Below are 10,976 nucleotides of genomic sequence, written 5' to 3'. Positions count from 1 at the left end.
CTGTTCCTGGATCTGCCTGCATGCGACTCAGATATTGCATATACATCTGACCACTACAGTGGAATCTTGTTTGCAAAACTTGTTGTGTATTAGAACTTAAAAGATGACTGCTTCTTGAAAAAGGACCAGAACTTCCAGGTGCTCTGCCATCTGAAGACATTTAAGAACTACAGTTAATAGCCCAGAGATCAAATGGCCAACGCGTCCAGCTTAGACAGCTGGGTCCAGGTGAGGGAGGTGCCTCTTCCTGAATGATAGGTTAGAGGCAGAGTGATTATGGGTCCCCTGGGTCCTGCTAATCTTCTCTCCTGGCTGTCTTCATGTTTACCCTGGAAGTCTCTTGCCAGGGTGCAAACACGGCTGCCTGTTCTGCATCAAGCTGCCGCCCCCCCAGCCCCCCGCCCCGTGACTGCAGGGAAGGCAAGATGGCAAGAGGAGACCAAAGGCTCAGTCAGCGGGTCCTGTGTTAGCCTTTTGGTTTCTGCACTGCAAATGAGGTTCTGAGGATACAGTTGGTGCTCAATACATATTTTTTCTAGCTGGCCTTTGGTGCATTAGATGGTCTCATGAGGCCATAGGGCACCTCAGTGAAGAGTACGTGGAATGGGGAAGCCAGTGTCCTCAGAACACAGTTCTTTTCCAGTCCCAGCTCTCCTCTGCAGTGTCCTCCTGCCCACGGCACCCAGCCTCAGGCTGGGAGTGCAGATGGTCTTCCTTGTGTCAGAGCTAGTATTCCCAAACAGTTGACCTCGTGAAGACAAAATAAGCAGATCTTTCTGAGCGGTTGGAGGGAGTAGAGCCTTCTGTGGGCCTCGGAGCCCTGCCTTGGTTCTGGTGGCTTAGAACACTCTGCTTCTGAAGGACGCTGGCTCTGGGTCAACCATCACTCCTGCATCCACTCCCTTCCACTGGCCAGCCTTCCCAGGAGAGTGTCACCACTCACTCCATAGACAAGATCTGCCTGGAGAAGGGGCTGTGGCTAGAGAAGACATTGGGGCATTTGACTGGTGTCCAGGGGTAAAATACATGTGAATGGGAAGGGAACAAGGAAGGCAGGTGGGTTGCACCTCCATGATACAGGAGCTTGTTAATAGTATCAAGGAGGGTTACCATGAGGCTCATGTAGAAATGCCCAGGAGGATGGAGACTAAGAAATAAAGGAGACTGTGTGGCAGGATGAAGAAGGAAGAGTGGATAGGGGGTATAAGATATGAATCCTGAACAGACTGAGGGAGGGGCAGAAAGACATGGCCAGAGACAAAACCAGAACCAGAGGAAATTATCCCTGGTGTCAAGGTCTGGGCCCAAGCAGGTGTAGAGCAGGTAGGGTGACAGCCAGTTGTTCATGGCCATCGTCCATCCTGAACGTCAGCCTCCCTTTGTGCCTGTGGAGGCCTCCACACTTCTCACTCCAAACCCGTGGAACCTCTGTGAGTCTTGTGAGGTGACGTTCATTGCCTGGGAACAGCAAAACACAGAGGCCATCTGTGGGACTGGACTCGGGATGGAATTAAGGCCCATCCTGCATACAGGTGGAACAGAATTTACTGACCTTGTGTGATTTTGGAGGACCAAGAAAGTCCTCCATGGCACCCCACTCCCCAAATCTCACCCCTGTTAGGTAAGATGGTTGAGGTTGTACATTAGATTCTGATTTCTTTTGCTTATGGCTAATTTTTTTTCTAAAAAAAAAATACAGACCTGGAGAGAGTAACCCTTTAAGTTTTACTTTTGCTTATACTCTAGTGTGAATGAGCCTCAAATCCTGAGAGCAGGTGTAGCTAAGAAGAGAATGTGTTTGGCTAACTAGAGTGTGGTGCCAGGGGACGCCAGAGGGAGGTCATGGCGAGACCAGAGGCTCCTAGGGGAGTCCACAGAGCTCACTTTATAGTTTCCCTCTGCTGACTCCACTCAGACTTTCTGTCTCTCTTTGTACTCCTCTGAGTCCTTTCACACCCTGGGCCAGGCAGGGAAAGAATAGGCAAAGAGGTTGCAGAGAGGCCAGGCGTGGGGCCGCACACTTGTAATCCCAGTACTTGGGAGGCTGAGACAGGAGGATCATGATTCTTGGCCAGTCTCAGCTACTTATTGAGGCCCTTTGCAACTCAGTGAGACCCTGTTTTAAAATAAAGAATAGCCAGGCGTAGTGGCGCAGGCTTGTAATCCCAGCGCTTGGGAGGCTGAGACAGGAGGATCGCACAGGTTCGAAGCCAGCCTCAGCTACTTAGTGAGGCTCTCAGCAACTTCGTGAGACCCTGTTTCCAAATAAAATATAAAATAGGTCTGGGAGTATAGCCTGGAGGTAGAAAGCCCCTGGGTTCCACCCCCAGTACCACAAATAAATAAAAATAAATAAATAAATAAACAAACATTTTAAAAGAGGTTGCAGAGAGCGAGCCTGTGAGCCGCAAACACTCTGAGCACAGGCACAGCAGGCTCGAGGCTCGGCTCTGCCAGCAACCAGCTGCGTGGCCACATCTCTCACCAGGACTCACTGTCCTGCCTGTAAAATGTGGGGCCTGCGATTCTGGGATTCTGCATGTGAGAGACAGAGAATGGCCTGGAGCACTGTATACGTTCCACAGGGTGAGTATGACCCAGACAGCTACTCTCCTCTTACCTTCATTCCAGAGACTATCAGGCTGAGAAGGAGGAGCGCTGCCAGCTGTTCAGGTGTGACATTTGGAAAGAAGGCCCTCTGGAAGCTGCACTCCTGCCCCAGGACGTCTCGCTTACTCCCTGTGTCTGCCTGAGACACAGTGGCGGTGGGTGGGGGACTGCTCTGCATCACCTCAGGACTTCGGGGCCTCACGGTTCTGGGCGGAGGCCTTCTACAGTGAGTGGGTACAAGTGGTTCTCCCCACTGTCCCTGGAAGAGAAAGCCATGTGTGAGGCCCTGCCGGAGACCAGCCTCAAGACCAAGAGAGTGGAGAAGGCTGGGCTGCAAATTGATTGGGCCTCTTCTTCCCCATGGCTATGGGAGAAGGGAGGGACCGAGTTGCTGGGAGCCTGCAAGGCGGGTTTCCCACTCTCATGCCCTCCCCCCTTCATTTACTTTCCTCGCTACTTAGCCAGTTTTATTTAGAACCTCATGGCAAATGCTTTTAGAGTCTTATTATACATGATTGCCAGGTAAATAGGGATGTTTATCTCAAACAGAGAGGTTTATAATATATTCCACTAATGGCCCAGAGTGGGAAAAAGAATTGGACCAGAGAAATAAAGCTGTGCTTTCCTGAGCTTCAAGAGTTCTGCAGGGTTGGCCTTTGGTAAAAAGGGCAGAGACCCCCCCCCCCACCCCAAGAAAAGAAAAAGCTCTTACTTTAGTCAGCTTTTTTTTTAAATCAGTACTGGAGATGGAACTCAGGGGTATTCTACCTCTGAGCTACACTCCCAGCCCTATTCTTTTAGTCTTTTTATTTTATTTATTTATTTATATATTTTTTGCAGTACTGGAGATTAAACTCAGGGGCATTCTACCTGAAACCCAGGGTCATTCTACCTCCAAGTTACACTGCCAGCCCTATTTTTTATTCTTTATTTTGGAACAGGGTCTCACTGAGTTACAAAGGGCCTCACTAAGTAGCTGAGGTTGTCCACTGTTGGAACAATCTTCCCTTGGCTCCTACATGCAAGGGCAAAAGGCCTGGCAGACTTGTCCGAGCCTGCTTTAGAGTTTTGATACTTCTGCTTAGCCATGACTAAGCAATCTCAAAACATAAGATGGCAACCGCGGCCCTCAGGAGAGGAGGCGCTGTGGTCAAGTCGTTTGGCCACGATCTAACCCCTGATAGGGCCAAGAGACTTCCGTGCTCGTGCTTGGCGCATGACTCGGCCCGGATAGGAGGAAAAGGCACGTGAACAGGTTGACCTTTAAAATCATTGGCCCAGCCGGGCTGGTGGCTGCACGCTTGCAATCCCCGCGCTTGGGAGGCAGAGACAGGAGGATCGCGCAGGTTCGAAGCCAGTCACGCGCTATGGCTTAGGAGACCCTGTTTCCAAATAAAAATGTAAAAATAGGTCTGGGAGTGTAGCCCGGAGGTAGAAGGGCTTCCAGGAACCCCAGTACCACCAAAATAATAATAGTAATAGTAATAATAATAATAATAATAATAATAATAAATAAATAAAATAAAATCATTGGCCCATAGGTTGGCACCCTGGAAATCCTCTTGCTGCTTTCGGTTTTAAACGAGCTTGCTGTGTTCTGCAATAAACGAGACCCTGCCTGACACGTCTCCCAGCTCGTGTGGTTTGTTCAGGCCGGTACTCATCTTCCTTCTCAGCCCCGCCACTGTCGGGAGGGCCCCGACAATCCACGAACCACAATCCTCCTGTTTCAACCTCCCAAATTCTGAGATTATAAGTGTGCACCACCACGCCTGGCTTAGTCTTTGTTTTTGAAACAGGGTCTCATGAGTTGCGAAGGGCCTCGCTAAGTAGCTGAGGCTGTCCACAAACTGCGATCTCCAGTCTCAGCCTCCTGAATGCTGGGATTACAAGTGTGCACCACCATGCCCAGCCTTCTTCAGTTAGTTTGGCACCGCAAGACTTCTGAGCTCACTCACCCCGTCCACCCTCCCCCTGGGATTGCTGCAGGCCTGCCCCATGAAATGACAGGCTTCTGCTCAGGAGATGTGGGTCTTGGGCTGGCTTGCCTGTGACCTTTGGTTGGTCATTCATATTTCAGAGTCCCAGTTTCCTCATCTCTAAAGTGGATATAATAATCACCTTCTCCAGGGTTACTATGAACTCCCCAAGATATCATGTGAATGCTTTCAGGAGTAATGTTGCATGCAAAGATTTTGAGCTACCTTGAATATATGCATAAAACAAACAGAAGTTGAACATCGAGGGAAAATAACATTCTGTGCTTAGTGATCCTCAGGAAAACTTGAAGACACTTGGGTACAAAAATGGGGATTGCTATAGTCTGGATGTTGAATGTCCCTAAAGGCCTGTGTGTGTTCAGGGCTTGGTGCTCAGGGTGGTACTATTGGAGGGGGAGAACCTTTCTGAGGTGTAGTCTTGTGCAAGGTCTTTGGGTCATGGGGGCGCGTGTGCTTGGAGAGGGCTGTGGGATTCCAGCCCCTTCTTTCTCTCTGCTTCCTCACTGATGGGGTGAGAGGCTCTGCTCTTCCACATGTCCCCACCACCACCATTGGAAATCCCCGACAGAGGTCCAAACAAAGGGCCCGCCCAATCTTGCCCTGGAACCTGCAGAACTGTGCACTAAACAAACTCTGCTCTTTGTGAGTGAGTTGGCTCAGGTGTCTTGTTATAGCAACACAGATAGTACTAATACATGTTCAGTGCCCTAGAAGTCAGTGCTAACACACTAGGCACCTGGTGTGGCTGAACAGCTCAGTGCCGCAAGGAAGGGAGAGGAGTGTGGAGGTGACGACTGAAAAGGGTGGGAAGTGGGAACATAGTAATTGATTCATTCAACAAGTATTTGTTGCATGAGTCCATAAGTCTGGGCACTGTGCTGGCGTCAGGCCTTTGCCTGGGGCCGCGCCTTATGCTAAGCACAGTTGGACCATGGAAGCTCTGGACCACATTCTACCCCAGGTGCCTGCACTGCCTCTCCTCCATCAGTGCAGACATCAGTCATCATCATTATTATTATTATTCTTTCCCCACTGCTACATGGCAAAATACGTTGCCATATCAAGAGCTTCTCTTTGCCCAGCATCATGTGTACATTCATGCCTCCCTATGTGGGTGCCTGTATTACCTTCACACATGTGTGCATGTGTGTGTACCTGTGTCTGGTGGCTCAAGTGTGGAGGGTACATATGTCAGTGGTGTCTCCACATGGGTGATAGCCGAGGGTGACCACAAGGGCTGGGGCTGCATGTGAATACCTCAGCCAGGAGAGCTCCAGATACACTGGAGTGTGTGGCCAGAAAGCTCTGATGGGAAAGGAAAGTTTAAGTCAAAGGATGCCGGTGGGCACGTGGGAGGTCCTCCTGGGAAGATGCTGGGCAGGACTGGTCAGCCTAGTGCCCTGGCTCATTGCATGAAGTGTGGGTGGGCCAGTTGGGCCATTGGGATTATAGGCTGCATTCTGGGGTAGGTTCTTCCAAGGTCCTGGTGTTAGTACTGTGGGCGTTCAGATGGGGAGGCAGCTAACAAGCTGCTTTGAAATTCAAGTCGCCGAGGACCCCCTGTAGGCCCCCTAGAGAAGGCTCTGGGGTCGGCCTCGTGGGCAGATGGTGATACTCACATGTGCGAGTCATGGCTAGTGAATAGTTTACAATTCACTGCAAGCAAGCAAGTGGCAACATGCTTTTGTTAAATACCCGCTGATGAGGCATGGATCCACTAGAGGGCAGAATTTGCTCATTCTAATAGCAGGCAATGACAGGAAATGGTAAAAGGAGGGGTCAACTCCTGCTGGGGAACCGGAGAAGGCTTCATGGAGGAGGTGGTACGCAAGATGCATCTTCAAGGGGGGTAGGTTGGAAAGGCATTTCCACTAGAGAAGATGCTGCTGCTAAACGTGGCCTTCTGAAGACTCTGGGTGAGTGAGAAGCAGGTTCTTCTGGCTGGAGAGTGCAGTCCATATTTGAGAGCAGAGGGAAAAAGCTAGGAAGGTATCTTGGGGCATTGGACTATTGAGCCCCTTCCAGGGGTAATCAGAATTCATTAATAAGTCTTTATTCAGCTTCTGCATCTCTAAGGCACTAAGAACACGAGAATAAGCGGGACACACTTCTTGCCCTTGCTGAGCTCACAAGTCATAAGGGCAGCAGTGTTGCAGGAGGTGAGGGTCCACAGAAAGTAATGCCTAAGTTGGGGGAGATGAGAGAGGCTTCTCAGAGGGCCTCTAAGTTTAAACTGAGTCTTGAGCTCACACTAGTACCAGGTTTCCAGGCACACAGGGTGGTAGAGATGGAGGAGGGCTGTGAGGTTGAAGGCCAGGGGTGGGCAGCCCCAGTCAGGAACGTGTGCTGTGCTTCTGCTGGGTACTGGTTCTGTCTGTGTTTGGAGGATACAATGAACAGGTTGGACAAGTCCCTGTCCTCATTCTGCTTGGACAGAGAAGGGATGGCACACAGATAAAGACTGGGATGCTTTCTGAGTGCGAGCATCCCTGGGAAGGAATTAAACAGGGTGATGTCATAGAGAGGAACCGGGGCAGAGGGCTGGAGAGGGCCACGTACAGGTGCCTGGGACAGACAGAGCTGTACTTGAATTAGCTCAGTCAGACAGGGTGTGGGGGCAGGGACTGCCTGGGAGTGGATGAGCCCACCAGGCCCCCCCAAACACCCACTGATTAAACACTGTCACAGAGCACTCTGAAGTGGAGCAGAGGGCGCCTCCGGAAACAGAATCCGCAGACAGACGGAAGCTGCTCCCAAGCCCTCCCATGGAGAAGCCACCTTTTAATTTTTCAAGCTTTTCCATTTCAGCATCTGGACTTCCAAGGGAAATTACAGGCAGTGACTCAATGACTAGGAGTGGGTGACCCACACCTGGGGACAAGGCAGGTCCCTGTTGAATATGGGCCTTTCGTTGTGGGTGTGATTGGGTTCACAGATCACAGGATGGCTCCCTGGATGGCCTTAGATTTGCTTTGGAGCCAGGCTTGGGGGTGTACGCCTGTAATCCCCATACTTGGGAGGCTGAGAGAGTAGGATCACAGATTCAAAGCCAGTCTCAGCAACTCAGTGAGGCTCGCATCAATTTAAGGAGACCTTAATTGAAAAAAAAAATAGGGCTGGGGGTGTAGTTCAGAGGTAGAACAGCTTTTGTTTCAATCCCCAGTACCACACACACACACACACACACACACACACACACACACACACTGCTTTGGATTGACTTTATCTTGTCCTTCTGTCTCTGGGCACAAGGGGGCAGCAGAGCCTTGAGCTTGGCAGACTGCAGGGCCAATGGGGGGTGGGCAGATTCTTTCCTCCTTCCTTGCTTATCTGCTGTCTTCCTCTTTCCCTGTGGCCTGCTTTCTGGTTCTCCCAGGTCCTGACCTCTGGATGGGGAAATCAGAAAGAGGAAGGTTGCAGCCAACACAGAACACCCTGGTCTCCATTCAGCCCTGTGTAATAAGCATAACCCTGCCTCCCTCCCCAATAGAAGGTAAGGCCCAGGAAAGCTGACCCAGCTCTTTTAGCTTGAGGGTCCCAGTAGAAATGTAGCCTGAATGACATAAACAGCCTGGACAACAGAACAGAGAGACACACTATCTGACCGTTGCAGGGGAATTTTTCTGGTTCTCCTCTACTGCAAAAAGACTTCCCTAAAGCCTGTGAAGCTGGGGCAGGAGGGCCAAGTGCAGGAGATGAGCTAGCTGCTCATAAGACCCATTCAACATCTATTAAGGTCAGTGCACGTGTTAGGTCCCATGCAAGTGGTAGGGATGCAACACGGTGGACCAGGCACAAGCTCGTCCCCAAATGTCACCATCTGGTGGACAAGCGACCACCTCAATACAGTGTGGTAAGTTCAGTGAGAGGGCATTGGGGAGCCCATAAGGGGTGCATTAAGCTATCTCTGAATGGGTGTGATGGTTTATATCTGGAATGTCCCCCAAAAGCTGGTGTGTTAAAAGTATGGTTCCCATGCAGCAAGACTCAGAGGTGGGGCTCGTAGGCAATGATTGGATGATGAGAACTCTGACCCACCAGTGGATTAATCCGTCACTCAGTAGCTGAATAGACTATGGGGAATGCAGTACCCAGAGGAAGTAGGTCACGTGAGGCATGCTTTGGGATGATTTATCTTGTTCCTGTTCTATCATCTATTATCTATCTATCATCTATCCATCTATCCATCCATCCATCCATCCATCCATCCATCCATCCATCCATCCATCTGTTTCCAGGCTGTTATGAATGAGCATTTCTCCCTACAATGATGTTTTCCTTCTGCCACGATGTTTCTGTGTTGTAGCTGGCCAGCCATGGACTGAATACTCTGAAATCATGAGCCAAAATAAATCTTTCTTCCTTTAAGCTGTTCTTGCCAGGTATTTTGAATACAGTGAGAAAAAGCCAACTAAGGCAGTGGGGTAGAGGAAGTTCAGAGACGGCTTCCTGGAATGAATGCCTAAGCTAAGTTTAGAGGATAACCAGGTCCAGTCAAGCAAAGGGAGAGAGGTCTTTACAGACAAGGGGCAAGAGAGTATGATTAAGAGATCAAAGTCAAGAAGCAGTATGGGCGGGAGCAGAAGTTGTGGTGTGTCGAGAAAGCTCCACTTTCAGTCTGCAGGCTCAAGTGTTGCAACCATTTTAATAGGCACAGATCCCACAAACGGGCTCTGACTCCTTTTCACCTGGCCCAAAGGGTCTCCTCAACCATTCTGACCATTTTCATAGGAGCCTTGAAGAATTGAATTTATAGGCTAGCGACTCCAAAACTAAGGGAACTTGGACGCTGGAAAGGAGAATTGGAGGCTGGGAAAATAGTTTTGGGGTGGTCCTTCCCCCTCGGGACCTTTTATTTCTCTGTGCCTGAACAAGTGGTTCCTCTACAAACGGGACCAATGGTGAAATTGACAAAGGAGGTTAAAGTGACTAAGGAGTCCTGTGCCTCATACAAGAGGAATCCAGAGGCCAAGGCTATAAACAAATCGCAAACACAATGTCAAAAGCAAAATTCGCAGGACTAAAACTTGATTAATTTGGTTACATAGAAAATAGGTTCTTGACTGGACAAGAGGTGTAATTCCAGTATTTAGGAGACTGAGATATAAGGATTGGAAGTTTGAGGCCAGCCTCAACAACTTAGCGAGGCCCTCAGAAACTTAGTGAGACATGTTCTTTTTTTTTTTTTTTCCTGTTTGGTCAATAAGTTTATTATCTCTCTCTGAAAAATCTTCATAGAAAATTTTTGTTTGGTTTAGCACTCCACAGCCCACTCCTGAGCTCTGCGGAAGCTTGCCTTCTTTTGAGCTACCTGATCTTTCTTCTGGGCAAGAGACATTTTGGGATGATTCCACCTCTTCTTTTTCATTTCTCTTGGGCTTCTTCTCATAGACTGGGTTCTCAAGTATAACAGAATGAGCTTTCTTATACATCTCCTCCATCATGTCTGGAGTAACCTAATTCCTTATGTACTGAGAAAACTGTTTCTTGTAAGTATCTTCATCTTCTTTCATTAGATAGCGCATATAATCTGCAACAATCTGACCCATGATGTGCTTCTGATGTACTTCAGCTTTGAATTCCTTGTTTTCAGAATCATAACCAGGGAATCGTTTGGTACTCTGAGGGATAGATAAGCCTCCATCCACAGCTCCCTTCAGGGCCCCAAAAACTTTATTGTCAATTGTAGTTCTGGCAAGGTCTGTATCCAAATAGCAGGTGAAGGCACCAGGTTGACCATCAGAGCTTTCCACATTGTATTCATCTCCATCCCCTCCACTTGGCCTTCATAGATCTTATCCATGCCAAACCTATTGAGAAGCCTGTGGGCCAGCAGCAGGCCAGCACAGTATGCTGCAGAAAAATTTGTTAGGCCAACTTTCGTACCGGATCTGGGTAGTTCATATGCCTATGCTGTGCAGACTACCATATCCCCTTCTATGCGGGCATATGCAACTTGACAAATAATATCTCTGTTGGTTACATGAAATATCATCCTGTATTTGGGTGTGCTGTACTTATTTTTGTCCTGGATCCCCAAGTGTTTTTGAGCATAGTAATCAGTTTTGCCCTCTCATCGTGTTCTAAATTTCACTTGGTATCTCTTAAAGTAGACCTGTTCTTGACAACTTTAACAAACCCCATCCTGTGGAACAGAGACCCACATCTGCAGCTCAACACAGACCATGAGACATGGTTTTTTTTTTTTTTAAAGACTGATATAGGGCTGGGGTATAGCTCAGAAGTAGGCCATCTTTGGGTTGAGTCCCCTGTACTACACACACACAAAAATCTTTGATTGATGAAGGTTATCTCTTTGATAAAGCCAAAGTGATCAGATAGACAAATTGGAAGAAATATTTGCAA

At 48.9% G+C, this 10,976-nt stretch overlaps 1 pseudogene across 1 annotated transcript; it reads right to left on the bottom strand.

Annotated features, from left to right (window-relative positions):
* Window positions 1-9,729: 9,729 nt before the first annotated feature.
* Window positions 9,730-10,754, bottom strand: LOC308264138 (large ribosomal subunit protein uL18-like; annotated as a pseudogene). Its single transcript has one exon. The product of its transcript is annotated as a large ribosomal subunit protein uL18-like (transcript).
* Window positions 10,755-10,976: the final 222 nt, after the last annotated feature.

This window comes from Muscardinus avellanarius, assembly GCF_963383645.1.
Source record: "Muscardinus avellanarius genome assembly, chromosome: 1".
Taxonomy (NCBI): Eukaryota; Metazoa; Chordata; class Mammalia; order Rodentia; family Gliridae; genus Muscardinus; species Muscardinus avellanarius.
This window is presented reverse-complemented; position numbering and strand designations above follow the sequence as displayed.